Source organism: Apodemus sylvaticus, chromosome 4 (genome assembly GCF_947179515.1).
Source record: "Apodemus sylvaticus chromosome 4, mApoSyl1.1, whole genome shotgun sequence".
Lineage (NCBI taxonomy): Eukaryota > Metazoa > Chordata > Mammalia > Rodentia > Muridae > Apodemus > Apodemus sylvaticus.
The window spans coordinates 158,999,192-159,023,482 of NC_067475.1; the positions used below are offsets into that span (position 1 = coordinate 158,999,192).

General features: G+C 35.9%; 1 non-coding gene across 1 annotated transcript; it reads right to left on the reverse strand.

Moving 5' to 3' along the window:
• Positions 1 to 21,074: 21,074 nt before the first annotated feature.
• Positions 21,075 to 21,206, reverse strand: LOC127683940 (small nucleolar RNA SNORA17). Its single transcript, XR_007977710.1, has one exon. It is a non-coding gene; the product is annotated as a small nucleolar RNA SNORA17 (small nucleolar RNA).
• Positions 21,207 to 24,291: the final 3,085 nt, after the last annotated feature.

Below are 24,291 nucleotides of genomic sequence, written 5' to 3' on the forward strand. Positions count from 1 at the left end.
ACTAAATTTAGTAAGTTATAATTATATTATATTACTACTTTATATGCAATATGTGCTTCTATTTCTTCAGCAGCCTAAATATAAATTATTTAGCAAAGTGTACTTGTGGTTTTAATTTTCGTTGCAACACTCTATTCACAAGGCAGGAACAACAGAACCAAGTGAAACTCAGAAGATGCAGATCCCAAGATGATAATTCTCTGCTTTTTAAAGCCAAACAAATACAAGTTTTAAGAGATGGAGCTAAGACACTTAAGAGTGGAGAGGCTCCACAACAGTAATACCGAGAATGTGTCTTTGGTCTTCACTTATTTTTACTGATGCTTTGAAATATAGATTGCAGTGTATATAATGCACAGTATTTTCTGTAGAGAATTTTTTACTTTTGAATATAAAGCCTATAATTTGCCATGCCTGTGGCCCACAATTTACATTATGAAAAGTCCAGAGTGAAATTTAGTAAATCTAAAGATATTTTGTTTGTGGGTATTGTTTTTTTATCTTGAAAATGATCAATGTAATTAATATTTAGTACCTCAGCTTCCAAACTTGTAGAAATCCTCTTTTACATAAAGTAGTAATTTGATGTCAAAATCTACTTCCTAGTACAAGTATTTCAAAAAATACAATATTATTATTTATATAAGAAGCTTTGAATTTTTCAAGCAAAACCTTAATCTGAATTTCTTTTTTCTTTGTCAATTTTAACATATGTTTTGTATTTTTGCATCATGTTTTCTGTAAAAGTAACTTTTAACTGACTGATATGATTGTTGTCTTGAAGGTTTACTACTTAATAATCTCACCCTTTCTAGTTCTTTCTGAACTGTTTGGCTGGTTCACCTCAGGTGTTCTGGCTCAAACTCCTGTCCAAGCTGACTAATTCAAATTAGATTCCCTTGTTTTCTGACTGAAATGCTCTGCTTGGCTTCAAACTAACTATAACAATCTTTTCTAATCTTCTGTTTGGTTCTTATTCTCTGACTTGTTCTGACTTCACTTGTGATCTGTCTCTGTAAAGCTGTCCCTGTAAAACTGTCTCCTCCTTCGCCTCCTCCTTTTCCTCCTCCTCTTCCTCCTCCTCCTTTTCCTCCTCCTCCTCCCTCTTTCTCTCTCTCTACTGCATGTGTGCTGCACTCTTAAGTCCTCTCTGTCTTGTCTTCTCTCATGAGAATTTGGCATATCCTATCTCTGCCACATTCTGGAAAAAAAAGAGTTGAGAAAAAGAAAATAGGTTGAGAAGAGTTGATTAGATCAATCTGTACTGCAGACAGTATTTACAATCCTCTCATGACAATGAGTTAGCACAAATATGACATCACAAAACAAAATGCTTATGAGTATGTGAAGACAGAGGGACATTTATTCATGTTTGCTAGGAATGGAAATCAGTGAATTTAAAACAAAAAGGCTATGTGACCAAGCTGATTCACCCTGGGTACACACTCAAAAGCCTCTGTTACCCTTTGAAGAGGCGCTTGTTCATCTGTGTTTATTCCAACACTATTCACAATGGGTAAGAAATGGAACACCCCAGATGTTCATCAAAAGATTAACATACAAGAAAAATGTGATACATGTGCACATCAAATTTTATGTAACAAGACATAGACAAATAAAAAAATCACATTTTAGGAGAATGGATAAATCTAGAAATTATTATGACATATATATATATATATATATATGTATATATATATATGTGTGTGTGTGTGTGTGTGTGTGTGTTTGTGTATGTATATACATATGTATATAATTTCATATAGCATATATGATGTACATCATAATTATATATGATGTATATATATGTATATATATATATATATATATATATATATATACTTTAATACTTCTTGCCTCTTCAAATAAAACTTTCTTTGGCCATAAAATATTCCTCTACACTTTTCTTCTATTGAATAAATGTTTCCTTAAGAATACACCAAACAAACACTTTCCAATTGTTTTCACTGAAGTAAAAAACAGGATTATATGGCAAGACCTTTAATATGTATTTTAGTTGAAGCATTTACAGAATCAATTTATCTATATAATAAGAACACAGATCAGGGTCCATGATAGCGTTATAAACCCAGAAATTGTTACAATTATAGGGTTTCCCCTTTTTATTTAACTTTTCCCTAAAACAAATTTTAATCATGATTTTTTTTTCTCTTCAAGATCCTTCTTACCTCACTAACAGCTATCTTTCTCTCAAAAGATTCTAGGTTCAAACCAAAGTGACAATCATAGTTTTTAAATATCAGAAGACATTAATGAATAGGAAAGTTTTATGTAGGAAGAAGCCTATAAATGCACAACATCTGGGGTCTATGAGTTTCAAATAGGATCCTGAGGATGGTCCTGATGGTTTTACAGTTTGTCTCATCATAAAACAGCATGATAATGTTTGGTATAGTGTCTATAGGACAATGTAACCTATTTTACCCTGTCTAAGAAGAAGGAGCCTATTCCATCTTCACCATCAATATACAAGCAGGTAAAGAAAATGAGGTATCATGAAATTCTATGCTGTAATGTCATAGGTGAGATACCCAACACCCCACCCAAATTGACTTGGGCTCTTCTATCTTCTTACAGAGCTTCATAAAAAGTTCTAAACTTCTGTAACTGAAGCTCATTGAGTTTTCAAGGAGAGTACACTTTGAAAACTGCATTAGGAAACATTGTGATATAAAAGGCCCCTATAGGGCTTCCAGCCATTCTATCCAACTTAGCACTTGGATAAACACATGGCTAATTTAACCCAACAATGTCTGATGTAGGAATATAATATAATGTTCTGTCTGTGTCAGTCAGGTTCTTGAAATGTATTGGCAATTTGATTTGATAAATTTCTTTTTTTATAATGAGTACTGCATAATGAGTACATGTGAAGGGAGTCATAGCTCCGGCCGCATATGGGGCAGAGGATGCCATTGTTGAACATCAGTAGCAGGATTGGCCCTTGGCCTGAGGGTGTTTGATGCCCCAGTATAGGGGAATGCCAGGGCGGTAAGATGGCAGTGACTGGGTGAAAGTGGGAGCATCCTCATATCGGTAGAGGATGGGGAATGGGGGATGGGATAGGGAGCTTCCAAAGGGAAGACCTGGAAAGGGGAGAACATTTGAAATGCAAATAAAGAAAATATCCAATAAAAACAAACAACAACAACAAAAAAAAAAAAACAAGAAGAAAAAGAAAATTAGAGTCTAGCCACAAAGGGCATAGAATCTTTACAAGAAGACTAGCAGAGTCAACTACCCTGAACCCTTGGGGCTCTCAGATTCTGAACCACCAATCAAAGAACATTGACAAGCTAGACCTAGGCCTTCCCACACATATGTAGCAAATGTACAGCTTGATCCATGTGGCTCCTGAACAAGTGGAACAGGGACTATTCCAGGAACTGTTGCCTCTATGCGGGATGTTCTTCTAGTTGGACTGCCTTGTCTGGCCTCAGTGGGATAGGAAGCACCTAGCATTGCAAAATCTTTCAGTGCTGGTGTGTGTGTGTGTGTGTGTGTGTGTGTGTGTGTGTGTGGTAATACCCAGTGAGGCCTCCACCCATATAGAGGAGAAGGAATGAGGGGAAGAAAAAATATTGTGGGTGGTGATGACCGTGAGGGGTGCAACAAGAAGGATATAAAGTGAATAAGAAAAATACAACTAAATTGAATAATTAAAAAAAAGAAATGCCAAAAAATTGGAGTCTAATCTAATCTTAACCAAGATTAAGATTATACACAACCAGAAACATTTTTGAGACAATGAAGTCTAAAATGGTTAGAATGGATTAGTCTGACTCTTTGACCACTGAGGACAGAATAGACAGGACAAAATTACTGTCAGTTCATACATCTAAACATGTACATCTGTTTCCTATTTGGTCCTCATAAAAACAGTATTCCCCATATGCCATAAATGCTTATCTCTTGTAAAAGAACCACAGTACATTTCCATTCTGTCTCCCTCTCCTTCAAATATGAAAGCATACTTGGTTAAAATGATACATCAGGCCAGTGGTTTCATCCATAAGTTTTCAATTGTATTATCCTTTTCTAAATTGTTTTTATAAATATTTTGCCATATATTTGCTCTTTTCCAAAGAAGCACTGATCATGTTATGTTTTAGACTACACACACGCACACACACACACACACACACACACACACACACATCCAGGAAAGGGATTATTTGTATTGTATTATTGTTGCCCACATATACATATATGCACATAAACATATATAATATATATCTTCTTATTATTGTATTATATTAATAAATAATTTTATTTTATTAAATTGGAATTTAATTCCAATTTTTTGGCATTGTTTTATTCAATTTAGTTGTATTTATTATTACAACTGTATTTATTGTGTGATTTATTTTATATCTATATCTATGTCTATATCTATATCTATCTATATTTATTTATATTTATCTCTCTCTCTCTCTCTCTTTATCTATCTATTTATATCTTTTGCTGTGGAATCAAGTTAACAAAGAATTTGGAAAACTGACTTATTAACCTGAGTACTCAAATTAGTACAATTTGTAAATAAAGATAAAAGTACCAGAGGTTTGCCATGTGATGTAAAATCAGAAGTAAAATATTGTATAATTAAAATACTCTCAAATATATTTTAGTATGATTTTAAGATGACATGATATCATAGGTGAAGTTTTTATAGGAAGTATATAAAAATAAAATTTGATATTATTCCATAAACAGAACAAAAATTTAATGAACTTACAATTTATTAATTACCTATGGCATGTTTTCAGTGTAAATTACACATTCATCTTAACTGACAATTTATTTAAACTCTTGATGATAACTCTATCATAATAAATATGTGTTTATTCTGAAAGTACAATGGAACATTGACTTTCACCACAGCCATTGTCTTATGTGTTTATGAAGTTTTGTGATTTTTTTTCAAAGCATCTTATTTACAAACATGCTTTCCTGTTTCAGTGTCATTGTTGATGCTTAATATTTTTATCAGGATGGATAAAACAAGTTGAAAGTTTGCATTAGAACTACATATTAAGTGTAAGTAACCTCTAACATACCCCAGGTCTTTCAATGTAGAACTACTATTTTCTTATTTTCTTTAATGCTATCCACCTTAAACATGTCTAACTCTAGACAACTGCCTACCACTCTTACATTTAACTCATTACAAAAGGAAAATGAGTCTTTTGAACTTTAGGACTTACCCGGTATCTGTCACTGGGCATTCTCAAAAAGCTCTCTTATATTAAATGAGTAAGGCAGATGTTAATAAACAGAGTCATGTTATACAGCCCACTATAAACCAGAAAGTATTAATATTGCCATATATTACTATTACAATTCAAAATAAATTGACTTTTAAAAGATTTTCTATGTCAACAAATAGGGAGTGATTTTTAATATCTGCTTTTCAGGGAAGGGATGAACACTTAACTCTTTTTGTTTACGTTTTTGCCACTGTTCCTTATTTTATATAACCTTTCGATTGTGATTTTGATGATGTGTTCAACATGTTTGTGTGAGCAACCTGACTGTTTTCCAGTTTGTTTTCTTTAAAAATGACACTTAAGTCATTAGCAAAACATGTGTGAACAGACAGATACTAAAAAGGCAAGCAGAGGAGACAGTGTAGACTGAGAGGACCACTTCCTCTTCCTTTTCCAAAACACAGTTTCAGTTTATTTCTTACAGAAATAACTCAGGATAAAGACTTGTGAGATATTGTGGATGTGATTACATATTTCAATTAAAATTTAAATTGTAAAGTAATTGTATAATTAAATATGTGCATTAATACCTTTTAAAAAATTCTATCGTGTTTCTGAGAGCAGGATGTTATAAACTGTAAAGAAGGAACTGCCACAGAGAAACAAGTAAGACTCTACCTTGTGACTATTAAAGAGACTTTATAATCCAATTTTATTTAGGGTAAAATTCAAATCTCTCTGCATTATCCATGGATTACCATCGTAACCTTGTAATAATGACTTTCTGTCTTGTTAATTAAATGCTATATAGTCTCATAATATGAAAGTAATATTACTTGATGTATATACAAACAAGAACTCCATTTGTATTCAGATTTAATTATTATTGGAACAAAGAATTAAAAAAAAATAGTCTTCACCAGGAATAATATCCCTCTCTTTAAACAGTCTAATTACAACTAGAGAACTGTTTATTACTACCAAGTTCTGTGTGCTAATATGATTCCCATGTAGTTCACAGGACTTGCTGCTGGGCACACTGCTGGTCACCTGCACCCTATGAGAGCTTGCATTTTGCACTGTCTGGTACCATGAAAGCTAGTCCTTATGGAGGTCAGTTCCAGCTCAGGGGTATTAACGTCCTATTTTTCAAGTGCAATGTCTTCAGCAATAGGGACTGACCTTTCCATGCTGGGGAGCAGCCAAGAGCAATAACAGGAGTCTGAACTAGTTTGAAAATCTTTGAACAACACTGACCTACAGCTGAAAAGAGTGCTTCTTAGGCCTAGCATTATTGTTATATATATTTTTAAAATTTTTGGCTTGGAAACAGAGAATTTACTGTTTTCTATCAACAAACATTAAGTGTACTTTGTTATAAAATGTATCAAATATTACTTAGGAAATGTACTGAACAAGAAAATTGGACAATTGCAGGGAAAACAAACAGTGGAAAAAAAAAGGCAAACAGATATATTATCTGGATACAACAGCCTGGAGTATGATGCATGGTCAAGGGATGAAAATTAATGAAGTCTGTTTCTATTTCTTGTTTCCAAATAGATGCAGATCTTAATCACTGTGCAGTGTAACAATTTATAAATATTTCTATAGATAGTCTATAGCATTTCCAGCCTATAAATATTGTCTGTGTACCGCTAATACAGGCAGTCTTTACACCTCATCATGGAAACTTCTCTTTGTAGCATCCTGAGACAGGTACAGAAAATAACAGACTGTGTGGTCTAGTCACAATGATTATGTGTACAAACACTTTCACGTCTTGGCCTCACAAGTCTTTGAGGACAACTCTAAGAGTGAGAAAATCATAGTATGTCCCAATATCTTACCAACATGATCTTGCACATGTGAGATGAACAAGTTGATGAACTAAATGGGAAGAAGCATGTAAGGTTTCCAGCCTGCAGGGAGAGGTATAGACAATTGAGAGAAATTGGGAATGGTAGTAGTGTCCTTCCTTAGAGAAAAGCTCACTACTTGTCCACTGGCAAATGCTAATCCCTAAAACATACATATAGGTAACATTATCTGAACTGAACAGGTTTTATTTATGAATATATATGTATATATATAAACACATATCTACAATAACGTTTAATGGAAAAAGAAGTGATAAATTTGAAGGATAGTAGTTAGGGGTTTATTGGAGGATTTGGAGAGAAAAAAGGGAAGAAAGAAATGTAATAACTATAACCTTAGAGTTTTAAGCAATATATAAAACCTGGTCTTTATAGGTTTTTAAAGAAAAGAGAAACTACTTGAACTTTCTGTTCAATGGAGAAGAACTATCGAGGAATTTTGCATGTAATTGTCTTTATCAGGCATGATGGGTATTAAAAATGTTGTATCAGTGCAATGTTTCTCATAGCAAATCCTGCTTTCCACACTGTGATGGTTGCATGGCAAGCCTTAGTAATTAGGATCCATAGTCTTATCTCAACAGTCAATAAGCATTGTTTCCCATTGCCTCTCCAAGGGACTATTCTGAACTTTCACTTTCTGTAAACTAATTTTAATTCACTTTTTGTCTCCAAGGTTTAAGACCCCCATCCACTAATCTAGACGTAGTCCTGGAACTTCTAGCCTCTGTACAATATTATCTAGGCCTGCCATGCTTTACCCTCTGAGTCTTGCTGCTAAATAAACTCACCTCACCTCTTCCTGATTCTTTCTGAGCTCTGGCTAGTTGGTTCAACTAAACTGTTCTGGCACAAACTCCTCTCTGACTCTACACCATCTCAGACTAACTCTTGTACTGGGTTCTAATCTTTTAGTTCCTTCTCATTCTATGGCTTGTTCTGTCACTACCTGTGTCTACCTTTTTTTATTCGATATAATTTATTTACATTTCAAATGATTTCCCCTTTTCTAGCCCCCCACTCCCCGAAAGTCCTATAAGCCCCCTTCTCTTTCCCTGTCCTCCCACCCATCCCTTCCCACTTCCCTGTTCTGGTTTTGCTGAATACTGCTTCATTGAGTCTTTGCAGAACAAGGGGCCACTCCTCCTTTCTTCTTGTACCTCATTTGATGTGTGGATTATGTTTTGGGTATTCCAGTTTTCTAGGTTAATATCCACTTATTAGTGAGTGCATACCATGATTCACCTTTTGAGTCTGGGTTACCTCACTTAGTATGATGTTCTCTAGCTCCATCCATTTGCCTAAGAATTTCATGAATTCATTGTTTCTAATGGCTGAATAGTACTCCACTGTGTAGATATACCACATTTTTTGCATCCACTCTTCTGTTGAGGGATACCTGGGTTCTTTCCAGCATCTGGCAACTATAAATAGGGCTGCTATGAACATAGTAGAGCATGTATCCTTATTACATGGTGGGGAATTCTCTGGGTATATGCACAGGAGTGGTATAGCAGGATCTTCTGGAAGTGAGGTGCCCAATTTTCGGAGGAAACGCGAGATTGATTTCCAGAGTGGTTGTACCAATTTGCAACCCCACCAGCAGTGGAGGAGAGTTCCTCTTTCTCCATACCCTCTCCAACACCTGCTGTCTCCTGAGTTTTTAATCTTAGCCATTCTGACTGGTGCAAGATGAAATCTTAGGGTTGTTTTGATTTGCATTTCCCTAATGACTAATGAAGTTGAGCATTTTTTAAGATGCTTCTCCTCCATCCGAAGTTCTTCAGTTGAGAATTCTTTGTTTAACTCTGTACCCCATTTTTTAATAGGGTTGTTCAGTTTTCTGGAGTCTAACTTCTTGAGTTCTTTATATATATTGGATATTAGCCCTCTATCTGATGTAGGATTGGTGAAGATCTTTTCCCAATTTGTTGGTTGCCGATTTGTCCTCTTGATGGTGTCCTTTGCCTTACAGAAACTTTGTAATTTTATGAGGTCCCATTTGTCAATTCTTGATCTTAGAGCATACACTATTGGTGTTCTGTTCAGAAACTTTCTCCCTGTACCGATGTCCCCAAGGGTCTTCCCCAGTTTCTTTTCTATTAGCTTCAGAGTGTCTGGATTTATGTGGAGGTCCTTGATCCATTTGGATTTGAGCTTAGTACAAGGAGACAAGAATGGATCAATTCGCATTCTTCTGCATGCTGACCTCCAGTTGAACCAGCACCATTTGTTGAAAAGGCTATCTTTTTTCCATTGGATGTTTTCAGTTCCCTTTTAGGGAACCCACACACCTATGGCCACTTGATCCTCCTGTCTGTCACTGTGCCAATACCATGCAGTTTTTAACACTATTGCTCTGTAGTATTGCTTGAGGTCAGGGATACTGATTCCCCCAGACTTTCTTTTGTTGCTGAGAATAGCTTTAGCTATCCTGGGTTTTTTGTTATTCCAGATGAATTTGATAATTGCTCTTTCTAACTCTGTGAGGAATTGAGTTGGGATTTTGATGGGTATTGCATTGAATCTGTAGATTACTTTTGGCAAAATGGCCATTTTAACTATATTGATTCTACCAATCTGTGAGCATGGGAGGTTTTCCCATTTTTTGAGGTCTTCTTCCATTTCCTTCTTCAGAGTCTTGAAGTTCTTGTCATACAGATCTGTCATACAGATCATACATACATTCTTTCACATGTTTGGTAAGAGTCACCCCAAGATACTTTATACTGTTTGTGGCTATTGTGAAGGGGGTCATTTCCCTAATTTCTTTCTCAGCTTGCTTATCCTTTGAGTATAGGAAGGCCACTGATTTGCTTGAGTTGATTTTATAACATGCCACTTTGCTGAAGTTGTTTATCAGCTGTAAGAGTTCTCTACTGGAGTTTTTTGGGTCACTTAGTTAGACTATCAAGTCATCTGCAAATAATGATAGTTTGACTTCTTCCTTTCCAATTTGTATCCCTTTGACCTCCTTATGTTGTCGAATTGCCTGAGCTAGTACCTCAAGTACAATATTGAAAAGATAAGGAGAAAGGGGGCAGCCCTGTCTAGTCCCTGATTTTAGTGGGATTCCTTCAAGTTTCTCTCCATTTAGTTTGATGCTGGCTACGGGTTTGCTGTATATTGCTTTTACTATGTTTAGGTATGGGCCTTAAATTCCTGTTCTTTCCAATGTAATAAGGGTACATACTCTACTATGTTCATAGCAGCCCTATTTATAATTGCCAGATGCTGGAAAGAATCCAGGTATCCCTCAACAGAAGAATGGAGCCAAAAAATGTGGTATATCTACACAATGGAGTACTATTCAGCCATTAGAAACAATGAATTCATGAAATTCTTAGGCAAATGGATGGAGCTAGAGAACATCATACTAAGTGAGGTAACCCTGACTCAAAAGGTGAATCATGGTATCCACTCACTAATAAGTGAATATTAACCTAGAAAACTGGAATACCCAAAACATAATCCACACATCAAATGAGGTACAAGAAGAAAGGAAGAGTGGCCCCCTGTTCTGGAAAGACTCAATGAAGCAGTATTCGGCAAAACCAGAACGGGTAAGTGGGAAGGGGTGGGTGGGAGGACAGGGGGAGAGAAGGGGGCTTGCGGGACTTTCGGGGAGTGGGGGGGGCTAGAAAAGGGGAAATCATTTGAAATGTAAATAAAAAAATATATCGAATAAAAAAAAAGATTAAAGATGTATGGTAAGGTCTGAGCCACACCACAAAAAGAAACAGATATTCTCATTAAATGAAAACATCTTGGAGTTCACAGTGTGATCAAATATCTTGCTATGGCCTTGACCTCTAGATTGTGCTTCCCTCATCTTCCAGGATTGCTTCCAGCAACATAGAAGAATGGGGTGACTGTTTAGCCTGGAAGGTATAAAACTCTTGGCTGTCCTCTTTTATTCCATTTCTTTCTCCTTACTGGAAATATCAGTGGTAACTGCCAGATTAAGTTCTTCTCTAACCTCTATGTGAATTAGTTCTCACCTTGTTTCCACTGCTTTTCCTGATGTTACTGTGTTTCATGATGGCCAGGTGTGATAAGGAATTCAATCTTCAGTCCTGCCCTATAGTATTACCCAGTCAGTCCTGAGCTAATCTAGGCCATGCCTGTCCTCTTGTTTTAGTCAGGTTTCTATTCCTGAACCACAAACATCATGACCAAGAAGCAAGTTGGAGAGGAAAAGGTTTATTCTGCTTACACTTCCACATAGGTGTTCATTACCAAAAAAGTCAGGACTGGAACTCAAGCAGGTAAGGAAGCAGGAGCGGATGCAGAAGCCATGGGGGAATGTTATTTACTGGTTTGCTCAGCCTGTTCTCTTATAGGACCCAAGAATACCAGCCCAGAGATGATACCACCCACAAGAGGTCCTCTCCCCTTGATCACTAATTGAGAAAATGTTCCACAGCTCATGGAGGCACTTCCCCAACTGAAGCTCCTTTCTCTGTGATACCTCCAGCCTGTGTCATGTTGACACACAAAACTAGCCAGTACACCTCTGATAAAGTGTCTTTCTCCTAAGCTGAGGATAAATGCTAACCTCTTTCACAGAGACTAATGAATCTTAGTCTATTTTCTGAACCTACTTTTCTGACATTTCTTTAGTAGGTATGCCTTCTGGTCCTTCTGGAGGATGTAATGGAAGACGGAATATATGAACCAACTTCCGTTTATTTGGTAGTCATTTATAAAAGCTGTGTGTCCACTTCTCAGATGTATTCATAGAATCTCTGCTGTCTTTATGGAAAACTCCATCATTTTGCCTGCTCTTGTACTATGTCGCATTTTGTCTACTTTCCATGGTGAGTTGTTTCTTATATCACTTCCTGAATAAAGCACTGTCTGACATTTTTCTCTCTGGCTGTGTTCTGATAAAAGAAGGTAGTTTATTTCAATCTTTCCTCACTTACTAAATGTTTGATTATTGTGTTTTGTCTAATATCATCAACTTTCTGTAGCAAATATGCAAACTCCATACTGACGGATATTGTTTGTATTGTTCAATACGGTATTAAGCCAAGTGTACTGTAGCCCTTAAAGCAACACAGACCTCAGCACATCTTCAGTGCATACTTGTGTTTTCCCTCTCCTCAAGAAAGAAACATATTCCATGCCAAACTAATGTTTTTGGCCACAAATTGTAACACAAACACACACACAGGATATTGTGGAAAAACTTTCAAATAAATTTTACTTTTGTTTGACTAACCTAACCTTCTTTCATCTTTCAATGACTGTTTCATTAATGAGGTCATGTTATTCAATTATAAAATACATATAACCCTCATGCAATTTCTGTTTCCTTTCTACTACTTATAATGACCTATTCAAATTATTAATATAAATTTTGTTTTTATAGCATTGTAAATAATTGCTGTTGTAGTTATTTCATACAATGCATGTGCAGAAATTACATTGTTATAAAGGACACAGGAGTAAAATATTTAAAGTCATATAAGATACAGTTTAGATTTATTACACATTTAAGAAGCATGTTAATGAAAGATATTTACATTATGCCTAACATTTCTATTTATAAACAGATTATTGGGCTGTTGACATATTTATATTTCTTAGTGATTAAAAGCATTTGGTTCAGTGTTCTCTCCTGACCTACAGTCACCTGCTACATAGTTGGTGCACAGAAATACATGTGAGCAAAACATTTATTCACATAAAATAAATTAATATAAAACAAAATAAAAAATGTATGTATCTAATACATTTGGATACTTTGCCTGTATGTACATCTATGTACCACATATATGTTGGCTGCCTATGATACCAGAAAATATCATCGTCATCTGTCCCTTAGGACTGAGGTCACAGGAAGTTGTGAGCTGCCTTATAGGTTCTAGAAATTGAACAGAAGTCTTCCAAGAAGAGCACTCAGTGCTCTTTAACCACTGAGCCATCTTTCTATCCCCTATGTTTCCTTTATAAGTTGGTTATACACACACACACACATATGTGTGTGTGTGTGTGTGTGTGTGTGTGTGTGTGTACATATTCTTGACATTTAAAATATTAATTAAAAACATGTTGGTATTATATTAAAGATTTGTAAATTTGAATTTTATTAGTTTAATAAAAAAATTTCCCCTAAAACCATCAAGTGCTTTTAATGTCACAGCAATACTGAAGAAATAATTTTTATTGCTTTTTGGCACTGTCATGAAAAAATAAATTACTTTTCCAGTGTTTTAACTTGAAGTTTCTTTATCACTAATTAATAATACAGATATTTGTTTTGAATGTTAAGCAATAAAGTACTGTCATGGGGTACGTTTAAAGTGATAAGAGTTCTAAGCTTTGCACAAATTATCTCACTTTTCTCAACAGTTTTAGAGAGTTATTATTTTTCTTCAATTTAAAAATGTGTAAACTGTGTCTAGTCACTTGCTCAAGGCTACACTCTGAGACCCAGGATATCTGGACCATGTTCTGATACATTCTACTCCACCAACATCCTCAGTTCTGAAGAAATAGTTTACATATTTCAATTTTGTCCTGTTTTCATTATTTATAATTTAATAAAATAAAAACTCTATCTCTAAAAATACAAAGAATAGAATTTTAATAGATATTTGGTATTCAAAGATTTCCTTTGCTCATACCACAGGCATGTTATTTTATTGTTTTATATAATTATTGCTTCACAAGAGAATACAATCAAGTTCTTACATAAAAGAGACAAAATCAAGCTTCTTGCTTCTTTTTTCTGGTAATTTATAGTTTTTATTATTGCGATGTTAGGGTCAAATAATTATTTGTAAATAACTTCTCTGAATATTCAGTTTGCAGGGTGCTGGAAATTGTTCAGAAACAGAACTTTCCAAAATAAGTACAGCATATTTTGAAGATAAACCCATACTTTTGTATCTCAATATTCAAACTTAAAGGAACAATATACATCATTACATCATTAAATCTGTGATCATTGATAGTATTTTAGGATCATTTCTTTAAAGCATAAAAGAATATTGCAACAAATGACAGTCTAAAAGAAAGTTAAATGTGATGGTGATCTTCTGTCGTTTTACAAATTAGACATACCACAGCGAATGAAATCAGTTACTTATTGTCACTTATTAACATGTTTTTTTTTTTTGTTGTTTTTTTTTTTTTTTTTTTTTTTTGCACTCAACTTAGAACAGCATTCTGAAAGAGGAGCTTTATAATACCTAATGTTTATACAATTTCAGAAGTTCTGTTTGGGAAAAGTAGAGAGAAACAAAGTTAAACACAAAAGGCAATTATGTCAAATTGCCACAGACTGGCTATATCAATAGCCTAATCCTGCCACAGGCAATGCTTTCCTGAGTCACCTCTATATATCATCTAATTTGTTTTCTCCATCAACTTTCTTGTTTGGAACACAGTTCCACTCCATTAGAAGTTGTCCATGATCTTAACTATTGATGTAAAATTTCATTGATTTGATATGTTTTCCTTACTGTTGCTTTTTAAAATACTCTGAATCAATGTACATTTCCTAATATACTTTGTAATGATTCTTACGATAAAGATGTCTCCTGTTACATGTTAAATTCAACATAGTTTTTATTGGTTTTATGCACATAATGAAAGTCTGAATTAGTGCTTTGAAATAAATTATTCATTACTATCAATTAAAATCTGCTACCCTTAAAAGACCTTTAATGTCATAGCAATACTGGTAGATAAATGTGCTACATGGTTTTAGTCCGTAAAATAGATCTAACAAATATAATCAACGACTGTCCATAGGACATAATTGTTACTCACTTTCTATTCAAGAAATAGCATAATTCATTTGGACACAAACCACCAAAGAAGCTATTTAATAGTACTTCTTATTTGTATTAACATCTTTATAAAATTTGAATGATAATAAAATTCAGCATCAGAATATAACAAAGAATATAAAGAGAAACTTGGTAGAACCATGAATAATGTGATAGCAATTGCTTGCTGTGAATTTTACTTGTTCTAAAAGTATAGGTGCCCTCTAAGTTAAACATTTGTATATTAATATTCATTTGAATTACACACATCGCTGTACCCCTCCATTAAGACAGGTAATTGAGAAGTGGCACACATATTTAAAGATTCTTCTTAAAGTGTGCTGAAACCTAAGATAAGACTGAACTATCAAAAATGTGCTTATTTAATAATTTATTAAAATACTTCTATGACATTTCCTGTAGGCCTTTGTGTTAGTGCGGAAAAAGTCAGGTTGTCCAGTTACCAAAGAAGTGCAAATTCACAAGAGAACAAATCGTAAATTTACAGATAATTAGCATTCTATTGTTGTGCTAAACTTAATGCATCATTAATCCCAATGAACCTTAAGAGGAAATGAAGCTTACTGGAGACTGAGCAATGAACAAATCTGGAGTGTATGGCTTCTATCCTGAATAATTAAGCAAGAAAGCCAATTTTGAGAACTATATTGCATTTTATGATTGATTTTAATCCATTGCATACAGTTGCATCTATGTGCAAACAAATATGAAAACTGTGTATTTATATTTAAAAGAATTTCAAAATTAATAAAAATTGTTTTATGGATCTACATTTTATGCTTCAAAAACTTTCAACACTGTATTCCTGATGAGAGGAAACACTTTGAAAATGTATAAATCTTTTTATTAGGCAGTCGACTCTTTTGTCACTTATTTTAAAAATCTTATAGCAGTCATGCACAGTAATTATTTTCTGACAGTACTAGATAAAAACAAGATAGAGGCAGGCTGCTTTATTTTTATATTGTACAAGTAATTCCTGAATACCATTTGTGTGGAGTTTAGTGACTGAACTGTAGGAGAGGTAATAAGTAGAATTTTCTCACAAGATATAAAATAATGAGAAAGTCAGCCAAATTTAATTTTGTTCATAAAATAACAATAAAGACAAAAGGTTTTCATAACCATCTTTACATTGTATTTCTTATAGTATTATGCTGAGAAATGAAAAGATATGGAGCAAAGCAAGACACATGTATCTGAACCACAGATGTTCTTAGCTCATCTATATTTACATTTTAATAGCAGCTGTTATGGGTATAATTTGGTGACAGATGCAAGATTTATACACGGTACAGTTAGGTATGTCAGTCTATTCATAGAATTGTGTTAGCAGCAATACTCTCAAGTTCCATTTTCACTTCTACTTGAGAACTCTCTAGTCACTGGGACAGGCAATCTATTCCCCCCTTGTTATCTGTCTTTGGAAAACATTAATCAACTTTCTGCTTTTAAAAAAATGTCTACTTTTCACATATCATTGAAGAAATCTTAGTATTTCCCAATACTTGTAAGCATGTCATATATAAATAAGTTGTTTTCCTTACTGACAATTCAGGTACCTTTTTTATTTTACTCAACATCCCTGAATAAAATCAAAAGAAGCATTTGTACAGAATTATAAGCAGAAACATTTATTTGTTATTTTGGGACAAGGGCCTTAAGCTTTATCCATTAAGACATTGTTTTCTATGAATTTTTTGATATCTGTTCTCCTTATTTTTATGTTTTTGAAAATACAATCATTTCTCATAGAATATGTATTGATCACAGTTTCCCTTCCACTAACCACTGATTCCTACCCATCACCCCTTCCCTCTGGATCCACTCCCTTTCTGTCTCTTATACAAGAAAAGTGCGGGCTCCTAATACATAACAACCAAACATGAAAAAATAAAATCTAATTAGATAAAGCAAAAAACATCACATGTAGGCTGGGCATGGCAAACCAATAGAAGGAAAAGGAGCACAATAGAAAGATCAAGAATCAGAGACATACCCCTTTAGTCACTCAAGTGTCCCATAAAAGTACTAAGGTGTAAGCTATAATGTATACACCGAGGACCCAGTGTGACCTACGTAGACCTGGGTTTGTTACTCCAGTCTATGTGAGTCCTTATGACCTTTGTTCAGTTCAGAGGCCCTTGATTTCCTGATATCTTCCATCGCCTCTTACACTCTTTCTGACTACTCTTCTGTTGGGTTTTCTGACTCCTGAGGGGAGGGATTTGGTGGAGACATTCCATATAGAGTGCTGTGTTCCAAGGACTCTCTGCATAATATCTGAAGTTCTGTACATCTGTTCCCCTGCTTTGCAAGAGGAAGCCTCTCTAATAATAACTGAGTTAGGCCTTGATAAGTGAGTATAACAGAATATCATTAGCAGTCATTTTATCGTTACTTTTTTTGTCTGTAGACCTGTAATGTTTGGTTTTACAAGAAGTCTAGACAGTCTAGAATCTGTTTCTTGATCATCAAAGCTGTGTAAAGTATGAGTCCCATCTTATTGAATTAGCCTTAAATCAACTCAAATATTGATCGACAACTCGCACAGTTCTATGCCACCACTGCAGTAGCATATGTTTTAGGCAGGAATGACTGTGGATTAAAGTTTGTGTGACTGGGATGGTGTCCAGGTTTCTCCTTTGGTAGGCTGTGGAGAACCTTTCCACAACAAAGACACTAGAAGGTAGGGGCAAAAGCACCAGTTAAACTTCTCTCTGTTCAATGAGTTGTGAGTTTTATCTTTAGCAATGGGCCTTCCCTCTCATTTTATGTAGAGCAATCCATTGTTCTAGCAAAAGCTTAGAGCTGTTCGAGGTTTCTTGTGATATCATTCGTAACAGCTGAGTAATGTTCTATTGTGAAAATGTACCACATTTTCTTTGTCTGTTCAAGATATCAATTTAATGCAATCCAATTCCTCAATGGAAGCTAGATTTTTGACAAGAGCTATCCAGTTGCGACTTGATATGTTAGGAGACATGTCTAGGATAACTTTCATTTATTCTTCAAAAAATTACACTGCCCTAGAGGGTTTGATTGTTTGTTTTTAAATTAGCTTTATTTGTTTTAGTTAGTAACTTTATATTTCACTCATTGCCACGCTCCCAGTCAATCCCTTCTGCACAGTAGATATTTTTATACTATCCCTCAAATGTTCTTCAATGCCTTTAGGGGCTCCTGCCTGCATTTCTTCCATTACCACTAGCTTCCCTGCCTTTCCCCACCTGATTCTCTCATTTCTATGTGTTCGCATATATCCAACTATAAAGAATATTCAATTTTCCTCCTCCTGTAAATATATTTGTCTTTTCCCCTAGTCCCTTTCTCTATACTTGACTGGTCTGGTCTTCAGATTGTAGCTTTGTTATCATTTATCAAATGGTTATCATTCAGAAATGAACGAATGCACCCCATATTTATCTTTCTGGGTCTGGGTGACCTCAATCAGGATGATTTTTTTCTAATCCTTTCTATTTTACTGCAAATTATGATATTATTTGAAACTGCTGAATAATGTTCTATTTGTAAATGTATCACATTTTCTTTATCTGTCCTTCTGTTGAAAGGCCATCAAGATTGTTTCCAGTTTCTGGCTATTATGAAGAGAACAGCAAGGAACATGGTAGAGCACATGTCTTTGTGGTAAAATGAGTCTTTGAGTATATGTGTCTTGAGTTAGATCAATTACCAACTTTCTGAGTAACAGACATGTTGCTTTGCATAGTGGCTGTACAAGTTTGCATCCTCACCAGAAATGGGGGAGTGTTTTCCATATTCTACAGACTTGACAGCAGGAGCTTTTGTTAGTGATCTTATTCATTCTGTCAGGTGTAAAATGAAATCTCAGAGACAGAGTCAATTAGATTTGCATTTCCCTGATGTCTAGGGATGTTGAATATTATGTGTTTCTAGGCAATTTGTGTTTCATTTATTGTGAATTAATTATTTAGATCTATACCCCTAAATTAGATTCTATAGTTTCTTGATGTCTAGTTTCTTGAATTTATATATCTTGAATATTACCTTTCTGTCAGACTTGGAGCTGGTGAAAATCATTTCCCATTCTGTAGGGTGCAATTTGCATTTTTGGTGGTCTTTGTTGCTTTACAGAAGTTTTTCAGGTTTATAGGGTCCTACTTGCTAATTGTTAATCTTAGTGACTCTGCTATTATTGTTCTGTTTAGGAATATGTATCCTGTGCCAATGAGTTGAAGGCTATTTCCCCATTCCCTTCTATTACATTCAGTGTATCAGGTTTTATGTTGAGGTTTTTGATCCACTTGGTCTTGAGTTTTGTTCAGGGTGAGAGATATGGATCTAATTGCCTTCATCTAGATGCCAATATCCAACGTGACAGCACCACTCTTTGAAGATATCATTTTTTTCAGTATATGCTTTTGGAATTTTTTAAAATTAAAATCAGGTGTCTATACCTTTATGTTTATTCCTTGGTATTCACTTTGATTGCATTGATAAATGTGTTTGGTTTTACTTAATAAAGGTGCAGTTTATATTACTATATCTCTGTAGTCCATCTTGAAATTGGGAAGGGTGATACTTCCAGCACTTATTTTGTTTTAGTTCATCTTGAATTTTACATCATATAACCTAAACCCACCCATCTACCTCTGCCCTCAGACATGCCCTCCACCCTTGCAATCTCATACCCAACAGAAATAATAAATCTTGTTGTGGAAGTTGTAGTGTATCACAGTGTATTCTACAGTAGGCTCCTTTGTTCATACTTCTTAGCTTGCAAAAGTTCATTGCAATAACTTATAGGTCTGGCACTAGAAATCTGCCTTCTACTACTCTATCAGTACTAGAACCTCACTAGGACTCACAGGGTTCTGTTGTTACCCTGTGTCTTGGAAATCCTATAAACTTGAATATGTAGGATCGGTTACCTCACGAACTCCATCAGTTCATCAATGGGATAGAAGTTGGTGTAGGCCAATTCAAAGCCCTGGATATTGTCCTGACAGCTATCTGATATAGTCAACCTCTGGCCACCTTATGAGAAACCTCAGCATGGGGCCTGCTCTCCTGAATACTGTACCTGGTAAGTGATAATGCCAATCCTCCTCCTCTAGTGATCCTGGGTTCATCTCTCCCACCTACCATAAGTAGCAAGCAACCAAGCAGGTAGGAAGTCATCTCTCCCTTATCCTAGCTACTGCCCAGCAGGGAAGCATCAGGGCTGGCTTCTCTGTGCTCACACCCTACAGGCCCAGCACACCTGCATCCCCACATCCAGGGCCAGTTCTATTAGGCTGCCCAGTTGAAGTGCAGGGCCTGATCTCCATAGTGCTGCAGCGGGTGAGGGGCAGGGCCATATTTCATGCTCCCATGACACCATGGCCACCTCTCCTGCCTGCCATAGGTGGCAAGGGAAGAATGTGGGGAAAGGCACAGTCATAATTACAGGACCAAGTCACCCCACAGCTTCCTCACTATGCTGGATTCTACCTAGTATTTCAGCTGGTTTGGGGCATGGTCCACTCTCTTTCACTTATGCCCAACACCCAAAACCAGCTGTCCCATGATGCCCAGGTAAAAAGTGCAGCCAGTTTTGCACAGCCCTTAGACATCAGCATGTTCCCAGATGGCATCCCAGACTAGGGGTGTCTACGTGGACTTCGGTTTTAACAGACTTCAGGTGCTTTAGGGCCATGGATGTGGCCTCCAGTGGCAGCACTGGCCACTGTTCTTTTCTGATATCACTGGCAACTCAGATCAGACTGCTCCTTCCTACCTCTCTTATCAAGTTTTTCTTCTATTCTTTGTGGTCACATCCCTTTATTATTTTTCTCTTCCCATTCTCTAATACTTACTTGCTACTATTAGCCGTGCCTGGGAGTTTATGAATGTTTGGGGTTGTCTGAGGAATGGTCTCAGAAATGCCATGTCCAACTTCCACATTATGGCGTGGGACAGAGTTATCTCAGGCATGATCTACCTACACCCCTCCCAAAGCATGTGACAGACTAGTGGTCACCTCAGGATAGCTCTCTGTCTGAGCATATGGTTTGGGTCTGGTGGGAGTCTAGGTTCACTCCTGGCCTGGGCACACCTGGGTGACCACATGTGAGGGTTGGTCTTCAGATCTGAGAGGGGCCAGACTGGTGGTTATCTCTGTCTTGCTATTTTAAGGAAATAATAGGCTATCAAGTATTCACATACACAGATTAGAACACTGAAGGTACAGATAGACTCTTTCGTATCTGACACCTACTAATGTACATGTGGCACAGCAGCTACACCTACAAATGCCTCTAGGAAGCAAGTCTCAAGTTTGTATTTTTGTATTCTTTGTTTTGTGTGTGTGTTTCGATATGAAGTTGAGAACTGTCATTTTAAATGCTATAAAGAATTGTGGTAGACCTTTGACAGTATTTCCACTGAATCTGTAGAATTCCATTTTTAGTAGTGCCACTTTGACTATCTTAATCCTACCAAATCCAAGAGCATGTTTTATCTTCTAATATATTTTTATTTTATACATAAAAGACTTGACATTTTTATCATTTGAATATTTTACTGGTGTTTTTAGAGTTACCCCAAGATATTTGATATTATCTGAGGCTATTGTGAAATTCCTTCTTTCCATGATTTCGTTTGTACTCCACTTGTCATTTGTATGTATGAGGGTTACTGATGTTTGTGAGTTAATTTGTATCCAGCTATTTTGCTGAAAATGTTAAACAGCTATAGTAGTTCCATAGTGGAAAGTTTGGAATCACTTATGTGTAATATCATATCATCTTCAAAAAAAGATACTTTGACTTCTTCCTTTTAAATTCTTTCTTTAACATTTCTTGCCATTTTAATAGTTTTTTATTTTTTTAATTGAATATAATCTTCATTTACATTTCAAATGGTAAAACCTTTCCCGGTTTCTCCCCTCCCCAAAAAACCTCCAACCCCTCCTCCCACCCCCTGCCTCCAAGTATATGCCCCTCCACCCCACCCCACCCCACCCCCACCTGCACCCCCTCTATTTCCCTTTGTTGGGGCATCTATTGAGCCTTCATCTGACTAAGGACCACTCCTCCCACTGATGTCTGACAAGGAATTCTTCCGCCACATTTTTGGCTGGAACCCTTGGTTGACGGTTTAGTCCCTGGGAGTCCTGGGGCATCTGGATGGCCAACATTGTTGTTCTTCCCATGGGGTGGTAAACCCCTTCAACTCCTCTGGACTACCCTCTAACTCCTCCATTGAGGATCCCACACCCAGACCAATGGTTGGCTGCTAGCATCTGCCTCTTTATGTGTAAGGCTCTGGCAGGGCCCTTCCAGAGACAACCATGGCATGTTCCTTTTGGTATGCACTTCTTGTTGTCTATAATGGTGTACTGGTTTGGTGACTCTTTATAGGAAGAATCCCCAGGTAGGGCAGTCTTTGGGTGGCCTTTATTTTAGTCTCTGCCCCACACTTTGTCTCCTTTATTGCTCCTGTGAGTATTTGTTCCCTTTCTCAGAGGAACTCTCACTTAAGTCCTCCTTCTTCTTGAACTTCCTGTCCTCTGTGAATTGTAACTTGTTTATTTTGAGCTTTTGGGATAACATCCACTTATCAGTGAGTGCACACCATGTGAGTTCTTTTGTGATTGGGTTACCTCACTCAGGAAGACACTTTCTAGTTCCATCTATTTGCCTAAGAATTTCATGAATTCATTGTTTTTAATAGCTGAATATACTCCATTGTATATATATACCACAGTTTCTGTATCCATTCCTCTCCTGAAGGACATCTGGATTCTTTCCAGCTTCTGGCTATTATAAATGATGCAGCTATGAGTGGAGCATGTGTCCTTATTGCATGTAGGAGCATCTTCTGCGTATACTCCCAGGGGTGGTATAGCTGGGTCCTCAGGTAGTACTATGTCTAATTTTCTGAGGAATGACCAAATTGATTTCCAGAGTGGTTTTACCAGTTTGCAATCCCACCAACAACGGAGAAATGTTCCTTTTTCCCCACATCCTCTCCAGCATCTGCTGTACCCTGAGTTTTTCATCTTAACTATTCTGACTGGTGTGAGGTAAAATCTCAGTGTTGTTTTGATTTGCATTTCCCTCATAATTAAGAATGTTGAACATTTCTTTAGGTGCTTTAGAGCCATTCATGTTTCCTCTGTTGAGAATTCCATGTTTAGCTCTGTACCCCATTTTAATAGGGTTATTTTACTCTCTGGAGACTAAATTCTTGAGTTCTTTGTATACATTGGATATCATCTTCAAGTGTAATTGCTCTAGCTACAACTTCAAGCACTATAATAAATATCTACAGAAATGTGTACAACTTGTATTTTTCCTATTTTTACTGGAACTGATCCAAATTTGTCTCCAGCTAACTTGATGTTGGCTATAGGCTTGCTATAAATTGCCTGTATTATATTCAGGTATGTCTGTTAAATCCCTAATATCTTTGAGACTTTTATCATGAAGAGGTTTGGATTGAATCAAAGGACTTTTCTGCATCTAATGAGATGATCATATGTTATATCTCAGTCTGTTTATGTGGTAGATTGAACTTATTAATTTTCACATAATGAGCCATTCTTCCATCTTTGAGATAAAGCCTATTTGAACTTCTTGGATAATATTTTGTATGGCTTCAATTTGCAAGAATTTTGAGTATTTTGGCATTCACATTGATGAGGAAAATGTTTCTATAATTTTCTTTATTTGTTGGTCTTTGTGTGGTTTTAATATCAGGGTAGTTTGACATGATGGAATGAATTGGGCACATTTCCTTCACTTTCCATTTTGTAGAATAATTTGGAGAGCATTGTCATTAACTTTGCTTTGAAAGTCTGGTAGAATTCCTTACTAAAACCATCTGGCTATAGATGATATTTAAAGATTGTTTCTATATTTACTGGGAATTATATGTGACTTAAGTGGCTTGTCTGACCTGATTTAACTCTGGGAAGTAGAATCTGTCAAGAAAATTACCCATTTCTTGTACACTTTTTGATTACAGGAATGATAAGGTTTTTTCCTTGTATACTGTTAAGATTTTCCAGATTTTCTCTGTATCTATTGTTATGTCAAAATTCTCATTTGTGATTTTGTTAATTTGAATATTCTTTCCATGATTTTTAGTTGATTTTGATAAGGGTTTGTTGATTTATTGAAAATTACATAGAAACAGTTTCTTATATCAATTTTTATATTGTTCTCTTTGTTTCTATTTTATTGATTTAAGCTCTATGCATATCTATTTATTTGTTTTTTCATCTGTTCCTCTTGGGTGCATTTACTTCTTTTGCTCCAGAGCTTTCAGGAACCTTTCCTTTACTGGGACAATTGATGCTGGTTAGCTGGAGGTAAGAAGTTAGCAGTGATTAAGGAGAGACCAGCATCC